The following is an 18,385-nucleotide window of genomic DNA, read 5'->3' as shown; positions in this document are numbered from 1 at the left end:
ATAGCCATAAATTCATACATCAAATAAGAAGAAAGTTAAGAAAGAAGAATAACCTGCACACTTGGAGGGATTAGTGAAAAAAATGAGAAACTAACCTCAAACAGAAGAAGAAATGAAGAAATAACAAAAATCAGAGCAGACTAAAAAAAAAGAAGAAGAAAATGAGAAAGCACTACAGAAAAAAATAAACAAAACAAAGAACTGCTTCTATGAGAAGATCAAAAACAATTGACAAACCCTTAACTAGATTAACAATGTAGAAAATATAGAAAATACAAACATGAAAAATAATTAACGGGAAAGGGGATATGACCACTGACCCCACAGAAATAAAGACTTTCATAAGAGGGTATTTTGAAAAACTAGATTCAAACAAGAAGGACAATTTTGAAGAAATGAAGAAATTCCTAAAATCACATAAGCAGGTTACTTTGACAAAAAAAGAAATTGATGTTCCCAACAAACCAATCACAAGTAAAAAGATAGACTTGGTCATTAAAAATCTCCCAACAAATAAGAGACTGGGGTCAGATGGCTTCACAGGTAGATCTACCAAATATTCTGGAAAGAAATAACATGAATCTTGCTGAAACTCTTCCTAAATATTAATCAAGAAGGAACATTGCCTAACTCATTCTATGATGCCAACATTACCATAATACTAAAGCCAAACAAAGACACCACAAGAAAGGAAAATTACAGGACAAGATCTCCAATCAAGCTAGATGTGAATATCCTCAACAAAATACTCTCTACTTGTATTCAACAACACATTAAATGAATTATACACCATGACCAAGTAAGTTTCTTTGCTGTTATGCAAGGATGGTTCAACATAAGAAAATCAATTAGTGTAATATGCCACATAAACAGATCAAAGGAAAAAAAATCTATAGGAGCAGTAAAAGAATTTGACAAAATACAGTATATCATTTCTTGATAAAAACATTGCAAAAGACAGGAATAAAAGGAAACTTTCTGAACATGAAAAAGGGTATATATGAAAAACCCACAGCTAACATCACTTACAATGGTGAAATCCTAAAATCTTTCCCTCTAAGATAAGGAACAGGACAAGAAATCCCTCTATTATCCCTTCTATTTAACTTTATGTTAGAAGTACTTGCTTGAGTACTGAGGCAAGAGCCAGATATAAAAGGCACCCAAACTGGAAAGGAAGAAGTCAAAATTTCACTATTTGCTGATGACATGATCCTATACATAGAAAATCCTGAGACGTCTACAACAAAGCTTCTTGAACATGGAAACTAGCTCCATAAAGTCTCAGGTTATAAGATTAAAGGACAAAATCAGTAGAATTTCTGTACACCAATAATGATCAATATGAGGAAGAAATCAAGAAACAAATACCATTTAAAATAGTAAATTTAAATAACCAAGTACCTAGTAATAAATTTAACTAGAGATGTAAAAGACTTTTCCCCAAAATCTCCACACACTGTTCAAAGAAATCAAAGAAGTCTTAAGTGAAAGGAAGAATATTCCCTGTTCTTGAAGAGGAAGACTAAATATCATTAAGATGTCTATCCTACCACAACTGTTCTATAGATTCAATGCAATCCCAATAACCATCAACACAGCATTTTTAATGAACCAGAAAAAATATCTATGAAATTTATTTGAAAAAGTAACAGACCCCAAATAGCAAGAGACATATTGAAAAAGAGAAATGAAATTAGAGGAATCATACTACCTGACTTCAAAATATACTACAAAACTACAGTAGTGAAAACAGTATGATATTGGCACAAGGATAGACACATTGATAAATGGCAACAAATTGAGAGTTCCAATATAGATCCTTATATATACAGTCACTTGATATTTGACAAGGCCACCAAGCCCATACGACTGTGAGAGAATGGCCTTTTCAACAGATGTTACCTGGAGAATTGGATGTCCTCATGCAAAAGAATGAAAGACGATTGCCATCTCACACGTTATGCAAAAATCAACTCAAGATGGATCCAATACCTAAATATAAGAGCCAAGACCACAAAGACCTTGGATAACAATGTAGGATAGCATCTAAAGGACCATGTAGTAGGAAATGGCTTAATCAACTTCACACCCAAAGCACAAGCAGCAAGAGAACAAATAGATAAATGGGATCTCCTCAAAATTTAAGCCATTTGCACCTCAAAGGATTTTTTCAAGGAAGTGAAAAGATAGCCTACACCATGGGAGAAAATAATTGGTAACCATGTATCTGATAGGCGACTAATATCTTGTGTGTTTAAAGAACTAGTATTTCTCAAATATAAAAGTACAAATATCCCATTTTAAAAATTTGCAAGAAATGTAAACAGATGCTTTTCCAAAGAAGAAATACAGTGGCTATAAAGCATTTGAAAAAAAAAATACTCAAAATCTCTAGCTTTTAGTGAAATGCAAATCAAAACTACGATGAGTTACCATCTTACTCCCATTAGACTGGTGGCTATTTTTTTTTTTTTAAAGAAAAGTACAAGTATTAGAGAGGATGTGGAGAATTGTGAACACTCATCCACTTCTGGTGGGAATGCAGGAGCTTCCAGCCATTCTGGAGGACACTTTGGTGGTTTCTCCAAACATTACCCATAGATTTGCCACATGACCCAGCAACCCCATTGCTGAGTATATACCCAGAAGAACTGAAAACAAGGACACAAAGAAGTATATAGACATCAATTTTCATAGCGACGTTATTCAGTATTGCCAAAAGTTGGAATCAACCCAAAGGCACATCAAAGGATGAATTGATCAACAAAATATGGTATATACATACAATGGAATACTACTCAGCTATAAGAAGGAAAACAGTACAAGCACATGCGAAAACATGGATGAATCTTGAGGATCTTATGTTGAGTGAAGCAAGCCAGGCATTGCAGGACAAATACTACATGACTTCTCTTATACGAAATAAGGAAATCAAGCTGTCCCAGAGAGCTAGAGATTGGATGATAGGCTTACAGGAAATTGGCGGGGAGAGGAATGTTGAGAGCAGACACCTACATGGGTGAAATCTATGATAAAGCTTAGGTTATTATTAGTATAGGGAAAGCATGAGATGGGGGCATAAGGATAACTTTTGGTGGGGCTTTGCAAGCTTAAGGGGGGTTAGGGTTTGGAGGATGGTACAAATGGCCCAAGGAATTGGGGCAGGCCTAGGGCAAGCCTAAGATGGAGAGGATCTCGGGCTGCATCTTCCGCTGCTCCTGGTTGCGGAGGAACCGATGGCTGAAACTCGAGTGCACCTCGTTGTCCAAGCTGAAGTCAGCCAAGACAGAGCGCAGTACAGGGGTGCCCAGAGGGCGTCGAAGCTGGGGGGCGCCACAGCGCGCAGAGAACGCACGTGCATCTCCCCGGCTCTCTGCGCTGACCCTGCACCCGGCTCCTGGCACCCGGCACAGGGGCCCGCGCTGCCCCAGGTGGTGGAGGGTCGCAGGCAGCCGTACACGCCTGTCGGTTACTTGCTGCAGGTGGCACTTGCTGACGACCCGCCCCGCTGCGCCCGCGCAAGGCCGTCTTCAGTACCCAGGGACCCCTCTGGCCAGCCTGCGAAACAGCCCCTTCCTCACCCAGGCCAACGTGGTTACGAGCTTCGTCGGCCGCGTGGAGTATGACAGAGAGCCCTTCCCCCCACGCTGCCACCATCGGGATTCCAGAAGGGTACTGCAGCCAAATTCCGGATCCACAAGGACTGTGTCCGGGAACGCTTTGATACCGAGACGTTCCGGATCAGCGTTCCCCAGGGGCTGCAGGAGCACCTGGGCGGGGAGTCGGGCCTGTTCCTGCTCGACAGTCGCACCCTCTGGGCCTCCGAGGAGGGCCGGCTGGTGCTGGACATCACGGCCACCAGCAGCCACCGGGTGGTCATCGCGGTACACCTGGGCCTGCAGCTCCTGGTGGAGACGCTGCACGGGCAGAGCATCAGCCCCAAGCCGGGGGGCCTCGTCAGGCGGCTCGGGCCACAGAGCAAGCAGCCCTTCCTGGGGGCGTTCTTCAAGGTCACCGAGGGCCACCTGCGCAGCGTCGGGTCCACGGCGGGCAAGCAGCGCAGCCAGAACCCCTGCAAGACGCCCGAGAGCCAGGAGACGCTGAGGATGGCCAACGTGGCAGAAAGCAGCAGCAGCGACGAGGGGCAGGTGTGTAAGAAGCACGAGCTGTGTGTCAGTTTCCGCCACCCGGGCTGGCAGGACTGGGTCATCGCCCCCAAAGGCTATGCTGCGTAGTACTGCGAGAGGGGGAGTGCGCCTTCCCACTCCACTCCTACCTGAACCCGCCAACCACGCCATCGTGCAAAGGCTCGTCCACTTCATCAGGCCAGAGACCGTGCCCAAGCCCTGCTGCCTCCTACCCAGCTCAATGCCATCTCCGTCCTCTACTTATGACAGCTCCAATGTCATCCTGAAGAAACACAAACACATGGTTGTCCCGGCCTGTGGCTGCCCCTCTTCTCCGGGAAGGCACGCCCTTTGGGGCCACATTTTTCTGGATCCTTGGTCTCTCATTGCCCAACTTCTCTCACTGCCCAGCCTTGGCAAGGAGCCACCAGACCAACCACCCTCCCTTTCCTTTCCCCCACTATAAAGATGCAGGCATGTTAAGGAATTCAAGATACAAATAGCTTCTGATCTTTTTTTATCATGGCCATCTCATCCTATGTTCAAGATTCTATAAACTGCTGCAGACAAAACCTAGCAGGAAAAATACATATACATATACATATACATATAAATATATGACAGGCATATGTATAAAGAAAAATTTGCCTGTCCACAGCTACAGGCCGTGAAATCTCAGCTCTGCACTGACTCATTTCCAGGGGTATTATACCTGCCCTTCTCTAGGTCACCCAGCAGAGGGAGCAAGGGGGCACCCCCAGGGTGAGTACATTTGTGTCTGTCCTTAGCAAAAACTGACATGGAAGTTTATTAATGTCACAATAAAAAAAAAAGAAATGGTTAGGATGTTACAGATATATTTTCCTAAACAATTTATTCCCCCCCCCCCAAAAAAAAAGATCCTTTAATCTACTCAAATCGTTCATCTTCAAATAACCTTTTTCATCATCTATATTACCGGGATTTCTCACAAATTTAATAAATCTGTATTATAAACATAGATCTTCGTGGGCTTTTGAAAAGTAATATACTCTCCTAAGACTAGGTATAATAACACGTGTCCAGCTTCCCTAAAAATTGCTATGTGGATCACATAAAATAATGACTGCCCATAAAAGTGAAGCTACTTGAAAAAAGTCTTAGTGGTTAATTTTTCCTATTTACATAACTACTGCTTTATGAGAAAAATGCAACTGAGGGGAGGGAGGAAGAGCACTAAAATGCATTGCACTTCATGCTGGATACTCTCCTTTGCCCATCTGAATCCATTTTCCAGGCTCTCCTCCAAGCAATGGGGATGGAAAAAACAACAACTTACATAAGGAGGACTGGTGTTGATACCTTAGATTGTTTTTCCTTATTTTCTTTCATTTGGTTTTTGCAAATGGTTTGTCAAAAGCTTTAAAAAATACTATCAGTTTTGAGTTGGAAAGGTAATGAGTTTACAGATTAATTTGAGGAAGAACTGATATATTGGTAAGAGCAAGTTTCCTCTTGAAAGTATTAGTTATATCATTCTATTTATACTCTATTCATCACCTCTTATTTATAATATATTTATATACAGTGTATTTTGTATATATTTACATGTGTACACCTATATTTACATAGAAGCTTAATAAATTGCCTTTTTAAATTTATTGAAAGCTTTTTTAGGGATTGTGGCTACTGTGCTGGTTTTTATTTCTCTGCTATATTTTCAAAAGATCATTCATTTTGTATGTGTAGAGTATTACTTCTCTTCCTTGCTTGTTCATATATTTTTGTAGGCAAATTTGCTGTTTCTTTCCTATTCCTAATCATCCTTACTTTTTTCTTTTTATATTGCTAATAAGATTTTTAATCTTAGTATTGCTCATGGACCTCCATGTGTTTCTCATGTCTTAGTTGAGAAATTTGCCAAAGACTTTATGATCAAATAATGTTGTTTTAAAATAACCTTTGAAAATTAAAATATTTCTTCCAGTTTTAGATTGTTCAGAAATTTACAATGATTTGGTCAACGTCTTTATTGACTTTTTTCACAACGTTTATTTTTTCCATTACTTGTTAATTTTAAAAATTCCATTAATAATGTTGAATATGAATTATTGGGATAAAAAATAATTAGCCATGATGTGATTTTTAATGAGTCTTTTTGGAGTTAATTTGCATAAAGTGTTATTGCATCTGTTTAAAATCTCATTAGTTTACAATATTTCTTCCTAGTACAATCCTTTTTGGATTCTTAAGTATAAAAATGAAGAGAAAAATATTTGTTAAATGATGGGACAGAGAGAAATGATGGATAGACAGATGCATCCAGAGAGTCAATGAGAAAAAGATGAATAGAGTTGATAGATAAATGACAGGAAGGTAAGAAGGAAAGACAGAAGAATGGACAAAGTGACCACATAGAGGGAATTTTTTTTACCAAAAACCAGAACATTATCCTATCACTACAAGCAAGAGAGTCAACTGCATGCAGAAGTGAGTAGCTCATATTCCCAGCATGGACTAGGTGAGGAATTTGTCTTACCTTATGGGAGCGGGTGGTGGAGGTGGCCAGTGTAAAGCTCTCAGATTTAGTCATTTTAGGTATCAACTTAATCCTTCTTTGCACTCCTCCATCCCCTGAAACATTTTTTAATGAACACACCTGCTTAGTAAAAATTACTGAAATGGAAGCTGAGATCTGATTTTTCTTATTCTTCTTCTGAGTCCTATTTAAGTGAACACATTTCTATTCCCTCATGTTGTATCATTGAAACTTGCATTTTTCCTCTCTGAAGTGGCATTATAAGTATAACTACCCAACTCTTCAGAGGAAGTGTTTTCTAGGCGCACGGTGTGGTGTACAATAGACATCAGTATGTTAGTTGAAAAAAGTTGTGAATGTGTAATAATTTTGTTATATGTGTATTTCATTTTCTGTGCATACATTTATTCATTCACTCAACATATATGAATTAATATCTTCAAAGTATTTTATTTTGTGAAGATACAAAAGTGAACACAATAGAAACACAAACTGTCCTCATGAATCTAGTTGTAAAGATGATTAGATGGCATTGGACTCTGAAGGGAAATTAAGTGTGCAATGAGAGACAGCGAGGGGAATGTCTACGCCTAGTTACAGCAAGTAACGAAAAAGAAAAAAGTAATAGAGGAGTTCCCTGGAAAAGGAGCAGTAGTAGGGTAAAAACTGGCACTTAGTGGTAGGCAGGGGAAAGGGACAGAGTAGTAGAAAAGAAATTTACAAGCACAGGACATCCTAAGCAAAGACCCTGAGCTTGCCAGGTGTAGGGAGGAAACAGTCTCTGAGATTTAATGAGCAGAGAGAAGATATAAGATGAGAAAGCCTCTGGTCAGGTTATACAGATGGTGTAGCCCATTTCAAGCTTTGAAATTTATTCTAAGAACAAGGAAGGCCATTGAAAGATCGACAAGAGGAGTGGGAGTTGTTCATTAAAAAGGATCTCATTTTGGTAGCACATTATTGTGAGGATAATTAATAACAGTGAATTATATAGATAAAAGGGGAAACTTTAGGTTGCAGACTTACAAGAAAAATTAAACGATATAATTAAAAGATTGTAAGATAACAGGGAACACACAGTGAATTTTTTTGGAGACAAAAGACTACAATTTATAGTGTAAGTATAAAATTTTCTTTCATGATATAACTAATGCATGGCATTGCGGCGGCTTGCTCGGTCAGTAGAGGTGGGGTCTGGCTGCGGACGAGGGGTCGGTCCAGCTCTGGACGAGGGGTCGGTACCACTTGGGAAGAGGGGTCGGTCCCACTTGGGACGAGGGGTTGGTCCGGCAGCAGACCAGGGATCGGTCTCACAAGGGGTTGCGCGGTTGGGCTGACGGGGTCGCCCGGCGAAGCCGGCGACGAGGGGTTGCCCGGCGAAGCCGGCGACGAGGGGGTCACCTGGAGAAGCAGGCGACGAGGGGGTCGCCCGGAGAAGCAGGCGACGAAGGGGTCGCCCGGAGAAGCAGGCAACGAACTGGGGACAAGGGAGGCCAGGCCCTTGTCGGGGGCTCTCAGGACTGGAGGGCGCACGGCAGAAGAACTACCGTGGAGACAAGGTAAACAGGCAAGTCCACTTTATTGAGGGAGAGGCAACAGTTTTATAGGGGCTGGGGAAGGCTGATTGGTGGAAGCCACGCCCTGCTCTGATTGGTTGCCAGAGAAAGGTCAGTGGGAGGTACTGGACGGGGGAGGGGTGGTGGTTAGGGATTGGCTGTCGCTGTTGTTGGGGGAAGGGGCAGGGTTTAGGGATTGGTGGCTGCTGTTGCTGGGGTGGAGGGCAGACTTGAGTTTCCCGCCCACGCCTGGCTGTTGCTGCTGTCGGGGGAGGGGAAAAGGGCAGACTGGAATTTTCCGCCCTGCGCCTGCGCAGGGAGAAAGAAGAAGAAGGGTGCCGCCCCACAGGCATCGTGTGGCGCCATCCGGGAGGAGGGGCGGCTGCGGAAGCACGGCTGCCGAGAAGAGGAGACCCGAGGGCACTCTGCGCCCATGCCGAGCTCCTTTCAGGGGTGGCGGTGAGTCCGACCAGCCACCCTATTACGGGGGCATCGGAATTAGGCCTACCGCGGCTGCTCTCCCGCCAGGCCAGCAAACCACACTTGAGCCCGAGAGGTGACCGCATGGAATGGTTAATAAAAAGGATAATTATAGGCTGCTATATGTGGAAAAATACATGTAATATAAACTATGGATGATAACTGATAATAGTATTTAAGTAATTTTTCATGAATTGTACCAAAGGAAACCCACTAATGCAAAGTACCAGGTATATGCAGCTATATGGGAATGTAGTACTTTTTTGCATGATTTTTCTATAAGCATACAACTTTTGGATTTAAATTAAAAATAATAATAACTCCAGGAAATATTTCACAGCCATTTTTATTGGGTGTTTTAATTGTAATTCATGTAATTTGCTTTACATGGTGCCTAGAATAGACTCTTTCTTTAAATTCTGGCTAAAACTGTAAAATATATGACTATTATAAATTGCAATTGTAATTACATTCATTGTAATCAATGTTTCACACCAATGGGAGAGATTGGTGGTGGGATAATATAGGGAAATCCTATATTTTCTGCATGAATATTCTGTAAAGCCACAATTTCTTTGATTTAAAAATTGATCTTATTTTTTGTATTTGAATTTTCATAGAATGTGGGTGATATAATGCAAGATTTGGTAAAAATATCTCTTGAAATAAACTGCTGGTAACTGTTTAAAATTGTATTGAAATATATCAATACTAAATGTTGCTATTTACAAGCAGGACCAAATATTTTGCTAGATATTTATGTTCATATAAAAGAACAAGTAGAAAATGCTCCATCCAATTGTTCTCTATGCTTAATGAAGGTTTAAATGATGAGAAACCAGGAAAGTAAAAATGATTAAACTCAACAAGAAGTAAGTTGTCTAAATATAGTACATAAAGAAACAAGCATATTTTGAGGACAGATAAGGTTGAAAATCATTTAATAGTTATTGCAAAAATGTAAAAAGCCAAGAACCAGACTTAATAATACAAGCAAAGGAAAAGAAGAAGAGACACAAATAGATCTTTATGTAAAACAATTTTCATCAGGTTTGGTTGAATTGCTTACATAAACAATTCTTTGTTTCCAATGTATGATAATATAAATATTTTCAACTTGTTGTATTATAAGGAGGGCAAATAGTTAACTACTATAATAATTTTGCTTTCTTTTGTAAAAAAAAATCCTGAAATTAAGTCTTATTTAAGAAAGACCTACTCTGCTATCCTCATAAGGGATGGAGAGGAAAAAATACAGAGAAGAGCTTTGAACATAAATAGCAGATGAGAAATGCAGAGATATAAATTATAGGTGTTACTTATATTTCAAGAGCATGAGCTCTTGATATTTAAATGTATTTATATATATGTCACAAGGAAGCTTGGAGCTGGCAAAAGAAAGCATCAGAGAAGTCAAAGATAAAATATTTAAAATGAAACAGGTTGAGAAGTAGAAAGACAAGAGAATTATTAATACCTAAAATAACCTGGCATTTCTGGGACACTGTCAAGCTCACTTATATACAAAATAAAGGAGTCCCATAAGGAGAAGAAGAGGGGATATTCAAAGAACTAACGACGGAGAATTTCCCAAACTTAGCAAATGTTGTGAATATGGACATCCAAGAAGCCCAGATAATATCAAACATGATAAATATGTATAAGAATATACCCGTTCATATATTGATCATGAAATAAAATGCTTAGGAAAAGGAGAGAGTACTGAAAGGTGCAAGAAAAAAGCAACTTGTTATGTCCAATAGAGTCCCAATTACATGGAGTGCCAATTCTCTTGAGAGACCTTGGAGGCAAGAAGGCAGCAGGCTGAAATAATTAAAGTGCTTAGAGAAAACAACTGTTAACCAAAAATTTTATCACCATTTCTAAAAAAAAAGATAGAAGACCCTTACATCACATTTTCTACAAAAATCAATTGCAAATGCATCAAAGACCTAAATATAAGAGTTAGAATTATCAAAACCCTAGAAGAACAAATGGGGAAAATTCTTCATAACCTTGTGTCAGGCAATGATTTCTAAGAATTTACACCCATAGCACAAGCAACAAAATAATAAATATATACCAGGACCACATCAAAATTAAAAGAAAAAAACAAAAACAACTTTTGTGACTCAAAGGATTTTTATCATGTAAATCAAACGACAACCTATACAATGGGTGAAGAAATTTAGAGACTACATATCCAAAAAGACTTATTATTCAGAATATATAAGGAAATCCCTCAACTTATCAATCAAAAGACAAACAACCCAATTGAAAATATGGCCACACATCTCTCCAAAGAATATACGCAAAGGGCCAGAAAGAACCTGAAAAGCTGCTCAACATCATTAGTTGATCACGAATGCAAATGAAAAACACAAAGAGATAATATTCACGTCTTTTGGAATGGTTGATTTGGAAAAGAAAATAGAAAATACCAAGTGTTGGAGAGGATGTAGAGAAATGGGGTTATACATTCATTGCTCTTGGAAATGTAAAATAAGGCAGCTGCAGTGGAAGACAGTATGTGTGACCTGGAAATCCCACTACTTAGGATATTAAAAGAATAGAAAAAAAGAGGCAATGAAAAGCTATTTACAAACCACAGCAAACTGTTGGCAGTGGGGTGGTGTAGTTTTTGCTCAATTTTTCTTAGCCTGAGAATAATGAGTAGGTTATAAGTTATGGAAAGTTAATATTTTAATTTGAGGGTGTCATGACATTCTGAAAGGTGATTTCATGTCTGCTTATTAATTATATACTTTGGTCTCAAGTTCTTCATCAAGAAATCAACTCAGCTTTTAAATGTGGAAGTGGAAGCCTTGGATCATAAAGTTTCTGATAGAACTTTGCTGAACTGTAGGTTATATATGTGGTAGAAAGTTTGCAGAGATGGGCCCAATTATCAAACATTTTCAAAAACCATTTTTTTCAATAGTACTATAAAGCCTCTACTTTTGATTCTGAGCTTGACTTCAAGGGTCTTATTATTTTAGCCAAGAGATTGTACTCTGCATATCAGCATGCCTTGAAAGTTTTTGTCCTGCTCTTCCTGGAACCCTGACATTGCGTTTGAACAACTCCAGCGTACCTACTGGCAGATGATGGTACACGTTCAGCAGATGCCAATTGTTTCAGTAATGGTCACTCTAACCTACCTCTATCCAGAAAAGCTACAAGTATGAAAACGGTAAAGACACAATCAGCAGAGCCTTACATGCTCACAGATGAATAGCCCATGAGAAGCTCTGCGAAGATCAACAAAAATTAATACTTATGAGGATAAAGTAAAAGTGCATTGTCTTAAACAATCTATCCTAGGATGGCCTGTTATGCAGCTATAGATAATTAATTAATGTGATTAAAAGAATCAGCTGCTTCTCATTTCTAGGATTCCTTCAGATATTTGAAGACAGCTTTCATGATCACAGTGCATTTAAAGGTGATTTCAGATAAGTGTATAAAAAATTGACAATTTCTGAGTTTCCATTATGGGTAAGCAGTAGTTGTTGAATGAGCTTGTAGGTTTGTAAAGGAATAAATTGTGCCCTGACACAGAACACTCCATTCCCAGGGCAATCATTGGGCAGGATTCCAAGCTCTTTTAAAGCTATCCATTTACCATGAGGATTGAAAGAATTTGTAAACATTAAGGCTAAAAATTGGATCATAAACTAAATACAGAGATTATTCACTAACAAAATCCTCCATGTTTAAAAAGAAATTTAGAGAAAGGGCAGGCATTGCTTTAAATGAATGGAAGAGTCTTATATATTTTCCATGCAACTCAGTCCTATACTCCATTGCATAAATTATCTTGCAAATCCTAACCAAGATATTTTACATATTGTATTGATATAAGGTATTTGAAGCAATTCTTTTCTTATTTTTTTTATAGAATGTATGATTTAAAGTTTTACTTCAATATATTGAGGGTTACGTTTGTCCATTCTAATGGAGATCTTAGTTCCAGAAATTTCAAAGAATTATTATTTCTCTCTCTGAGTTTTGGAACCCTGAAGTCATGGCATTTCTTCAATCCAAGACCAAGAACAATTTAGGGCTATCCACTAAGAAATCTACTCAAAGCCTCCATTATGTTTTTTTGTTTTTCCCTTCTTTATTTTCTTTTAAATGTTACATTAAAAAGAATATGAGGTCCTCATATACCCCCTCAAGCACTCATCTCACTCCTCCCACATCAACAACCTCTTCCATCATGGTGGCACATTCACTGCACCTGGTGAATATAATTTGGAGCACTGCTGCACCACATGGACAGTGGTCTACATTGTATTCTACATTCTCCCCTAGTCCACCCAGTGGGCCATGGGAGGATACACAATGTCCAGCATCTGTCCCTGCAGCACCACACAGGACAACTCCAAACCCTGAAAACCCCTCCACATCATATCTTTTCTTCCCTCTCCCTACCATCAGCAGCTACCATGGCCACTTTCTCCACATCAATACTACAATTTCTTTCTTTACCAATCACAGTAGTTCTCCAGCAGAACACCAGTAAATCCACTCTAATTCTTACTCTATTCCTCCATCCTGTGGACCCTGGGATGGTTATGTCCAGTCCCCTCTACATCAAGAGGCAGATTAGATTCCACATGGATGATGGGTGAATCCTACTGCTTGCAGTTGTAGGCACTTGGTTCCCTGGTGTGGAGGTTGACCTTCTTCACATGCCTATTAGCTGGCCAGGGAATTTCCAATAAACCAGAGGGTAGGATCTGCAAATCTGCTGAGGCTCAGGGCCCGACTGTCACATGGACAGTCCAGAGATTCAGGTCTCCTGAGTATACACTAAATCCAGCACCAACCGCAGGTCCGGTAAAAGTAACAGAAGAGGCATGTGTAGAAAGGTCATATCTGAGTCCAACTCCATCACGCTCAGAAACACAAACTCCAAAGTAGGACGAACAGACATGGCACTGCCATGACCATAGAACCTGTGGGTCTCTGTAGCCCTCAGGAGAACCAGTATCTGTGTTTCTATCTACTTTGGCTGTCTCTGGTACCCTGCTTAGGTGTCTGTAAGCTTATCCTTCTGATGACCTCCCGACTCTTTTTGGGAGACTCATAGCCATATAAACGCATTTGTCATTTCCATTTCCCCTTTTATCCAAAGTCAAAAAGCAGTTTTTAACATATGATAGTATATGTAAGCTGAGATATTCTGCTGGTGTGAGTTTTTATACTCAGACTGTAGATGAAACAGTTCAAATGGGTATGAACACAGTATCCATCACCGAGGGTGGTGCATCTGCATTTGCATTATGAAACACAAAAGTACTAAAGTACACTCGTACATGCATGCAGTAAAATAAGGAGATGATTGTGCAGTAAGATACACAGGTGGAAACTGCTGTATATTTTCCCATCGCTGATGAGATTCCATATGTGGAGGAGACAATCTTAGACTAGGAAAAATTAATGCCAATGAATGTTCCTCCATCCAGCATCCCTACTGCAAAATACATCACTAAGTCATTGATGAAAGTGTCAGAACAGGCAAGTTGGACGATCTGATTATATTCACAGAAAAACTAGGGAATTTCCAACTCTTTAGAAAATGATAGTCACAACACCATTAAGCATTCTATCAAGAAATCCAGGTGACACCCTATACAAGGACCTAGAATCAGGAGGATGCAGAGATGGATGTTCATGATGACCATGTATTGCAGGGAGTGCAGATGGCCATGTAGCTGTTATAGACTATTGCAATGAGTAGCATGTTGTCTAAACTTCCTAATAATGTGAAAAATTACATCTAGAAGAGACAACCTCCATAGGTTATGACACTCCTGTGCTTATCTATTTACATCAGCATCTTAGGGGTGGTGGAGGAATAAAACAGATGCCAGAAAAAGAGAGGTTGGAGAGGAAGAAGTATATGGTTATATGGAGGTGGGAGTCATTGATGGTGGCCAGGATGATGAGCAGGTCCCCAAAGATGGTGACAATAAACATGGACAAGAAGAGTTCAAAAATAAGGACTGAAATACTGGTTCTACACTGAGAGTCCCAATAGAAGAAAGTCTAGAATTCATGTTTCATTTCCTGGCTCCATCTGGTTAGTGTGACTATGCAGAAATAGAGAAAGGACATGACTAATATTCCAAAACATAGGAGCTGCTAACAAATCCATAATTTATATTTTATAGAGAAGGAATTAATTCCTAGATTTTCTTTATGTTACTGATTCCCTTTCATAGGATCCTTTGAACAAACTCTAACTTAAGTTCCCCATCCTATTTTCAGTTAATTTCCCAAACAGTTATACATTGCATTGTTTCTGAGTGAAATTCAGCCGTTCATTGGAGGAATGCATACTGAGTTCTGAATTTGTGTCTCTCACTGTCTAGCAAAGGGTACACAAAGTAAAAACAAAAGTGTCTACAATCTTTTCCTGGGAAAATAATATAAGCATATAAAAAATAATCATGGCATTCCCTATTGTTACAAGTGCTTCAAGGAAAAGAAAAGGCAAAAAAAAAATTAAGTGAAGAGGCCATGTTATATATCACATGGTGTTCAGGAAACATCATAACACAAAGCAATAATTATACAGAAACCTCACATAAGAGAAAATGTGTCAATTAGGATATCTGGGTACTTATGTGCTCTTCAGTGGCCAAGTCAAGGGCCAAAGCCCAAAGGAAACTGTTTAGGATGTTCAAGGTCACAAAGAGGCCAGTGTGACAGGAGAATGAGTAAAGAGGTCAATGATGACAGATGGAGTCTGAGAAGGTTAAAGAACCAGGTGGTGTCACTGCTGCAGCTAAAACTTCAAGACACAGAAAGTTCCTTCTCCACATATAGTACATCTTCCACTTAATTTTGTGCCAGTGTAGCCCTGCAAAAACTACTTCGCTAAACAAAAGTAGTAGTATCTTTTTACAATGCCAATACAAAAAGCAGCCTGATCAGCCACCAGTAAATTGATAAAAGAGAATAAAGAAATATCTCGGGAAATATAATATAATAAATACAAAAAATATTGAGAAATTTTAAGTTACACACTAGAAAGCTTTTAGATTTTAAATGCAAATATTTGAAATCAGATGAAGCTGAGTTTGAATCTTGTATGTACCACATGAATGCTGATTAACATTGATTGGAAGTGAACCATTATAAAACATAACCCTATACATTAGGAAATATAGCATCGATTCTCCCAAGAAAGTTGAAAGATAGTTAAAATAGTTTAAAAACTCCACACTGCTTCACCCTTCTCATAATTATGTGGACATTAATGTTAATGCAATTAGCCTGTTTTGTTTTCAAATATCTTACTCTTTCCATCCCTCATGCCCACAAATCCATGTTCCTTTTTCATTCCCTCATCACCTCTCCTATCAATCACAGAATGAGCACCCTTCAAACTGATAGTCATGCATAGCCAGGTATCATCTATATTACAAAATTAATGTTCAAATTCCATGACATGCAACCCCTTCAGGACAATGAAATAAATATTCTGCATCTTCAAACATAATCCCAACTCTCCACAGTCAACCTGCCAGCATTTCCTTTCACTGTCACCTGCCCTCATCCATTCTGATTTCCAAGATGTTGAACTTAACATGCACCTTTAAGAGAAGGCCATACTTTCCATATTCAGTGACTTTATCTTTCTTCTTCCCTCTTCCTGGTATCTCTGCAACAGTTCCAGTTGAAGTTTTTTTTTTTTTTTTAAAGATTTATTTTTATTTATTTAATTCCCCTCCCCTCCCCTGGTTGTCAGTTTTCTGTGTCTTTTTGCTGCGTCTTGTTTCTTTGTTCGCCTCTGTTGTCGTCAGCGGCACGGGAAGTGTGGGTGGCACCATTCCTGGGCAGGCTGCTCCCTCCTTCGCGCTGGGCGGATCTCCTTATAGGTGCACTCCCTGCCCATGGGGCTCCCCCACCCGGGGGACACCCCTGTGTAGCACGGCACTCCTTGCGCGCATCAGCACCGCGCATGGGCCAGCTCCACACGGGTCAAGGAGGCCCGGGGCTCGAACCACGTACCTCCCATGTGGTAGACGGACGCTCCAACCACCGAGCCAAAGTCCGTTTCTCTGAAGTTTTTTTCACTCCTGTTTTTTATGGAAACCTCTATACTCCCTCAGGACAGGCTGGCATCATCTATTTTGAACCTTATTTTGTTTATCATCCTCACAGGTGCACATAATTTGGATGATAGGAACCTTGGTTTCATGCTGCTTTTACTAAAGTCTCTGTGTTTTTTCACTGCCAGATGTGAGTTCCTTGAGGGATAGAGCAGAAATCTACATACTCTCCCCCCAGAGCTGTTCAGTTCATGCCTGTTTATGACAATGGGTGAACAAATATATATTTTGAGAATGAAGGAAAGAATGTAGTTTCACAGAAATGTCAATGATGGAAAAAGAAGAAGCTGAGGATTGCTAAAATACATGTAGAAGACATACTAACACCATATTCTGTGACTAGATCCCATATGTGGGTCAATACTGTACTTTGTAAGAATTACAGAATAGAGTAAAATATGCTATAAGGAATTAAAGTGTGACTCAAAGAATTAGGGACCCATTCCAAGTATTTTCATGCTTATACAAATGTGTCTATGTGTGCTTTGCAGATCAGATCTACAGAAGGAAAGCCACAGCTATTAAAAAAATAGGACACAGGTGAACTGAAATGAAGCATGATAAGTGAGAATGGCATGAGGTTGATAGAATTGATGGAATAAAGGTGAAAGGACCATCCATGGTAAACCACTGGAGAATTTTCTGTTTGGGTGCCTTTTCCATCATGTGCCCTTTTCTGTGTCTCTGAAGTAACTTTACACAAAATCCAATCTTCATTTTCCTCATTGTGGCACTTTGTAGCCTCCTCTGGGTCAGCAAGAGTCCATCAGCGAAGCAAGATTTTTCTTGTTCCACTCATTAATGCCTCATATAAGATCTCCCTGCACTTGAGGAGGTATCCAGAAACAAAAGGGTGTATTTTATCTTAGGAAAAATCTGCTGATCCTGAGTCAAGGGACACAGAGAGAGAGTTTAGATTTGAGGATGCCACAATTTTCCGGTGAAAAATAAGTCATGGCTCTGAATTGAATCAGACTATTCTAGGAAGCATATTGGGCATGATTTCAAATCCTGAGGGAAGTCATTCCTTCCTCATAAAGATTGAAGGGAGTTTCGAACAAAATGGTGATTAAAAAAAATTGGATAGTAGAGAAAAAAGATTTTTTCATAAAAGTGCACTTCAAAGTTTGTGGAAAATGTAGAAAAAGGAGAGATTTTATTTAGAGTAATGGAAAATGTTATATTTTTCTCTTTGTGCAATATAAAACATGGAATTTTATCATGTATTAAAATGCATATGCCCACTAACACAAAGACACCAAAGATGTCATGAAGTGACAGGTTGCTGAGGAAGAAGTGTGTGGGCATATGGAGGTGGGTGTGAATGATGGTGGCCAAATTGCTGAGCAGGTTCATGGACAGGAAGGGCACAGTGAAGAGGGGTGGCAATTCTGGTTCCTGTAGTCTTCTGTTTTTAGAAATAGTGTCATTCTGATATGTGTGAAATGATGCCACATTGCAAGTTTTTAAAAAAATTTTTATCTTTATTATTAAAGAAGTTTTAGATGACTGAAAAGTTACATTGAAAATATAGGGGATTCCCGTGTACCCCATTCCTTCCCCATCTCACCT

General features: G+C 39.5%; 1 pseudogene; it reads left to right on the top strand.

The window, feature by feature from the left end:
* Window positions 1–3,186: 3,186 nt before the first annotated feature.
* Window positions 3,187–4,596, top strand: LOC101411693 (bone morphogenetic protein 7 pseudogene; annotated as a pseudogene).
* Window positions 4,597–18,385: the final 13,789 nt, after the last annotated feature.

This window comes from Dasypus novemcinctus, chromosome 30 (genome assembly GCF_030445035.2).
Source record: "Dasypus novemcinctus isolate mDasNov1 chromosome 30, mDasNov1.1.hap2, whole genome shotgun sequence".
Lineage (NCBI taxonomy): Eukaryota > Metazoa > Chordata > Mammalia > Cingulata > Dasypodidae > Dasypus > Dasypus novemcinctus.
The sequence above is the reverse complement of the archived record's forward strand: the minus strand, read 5'-3'. Positions and strand labels throughout refer to the sequence as shown.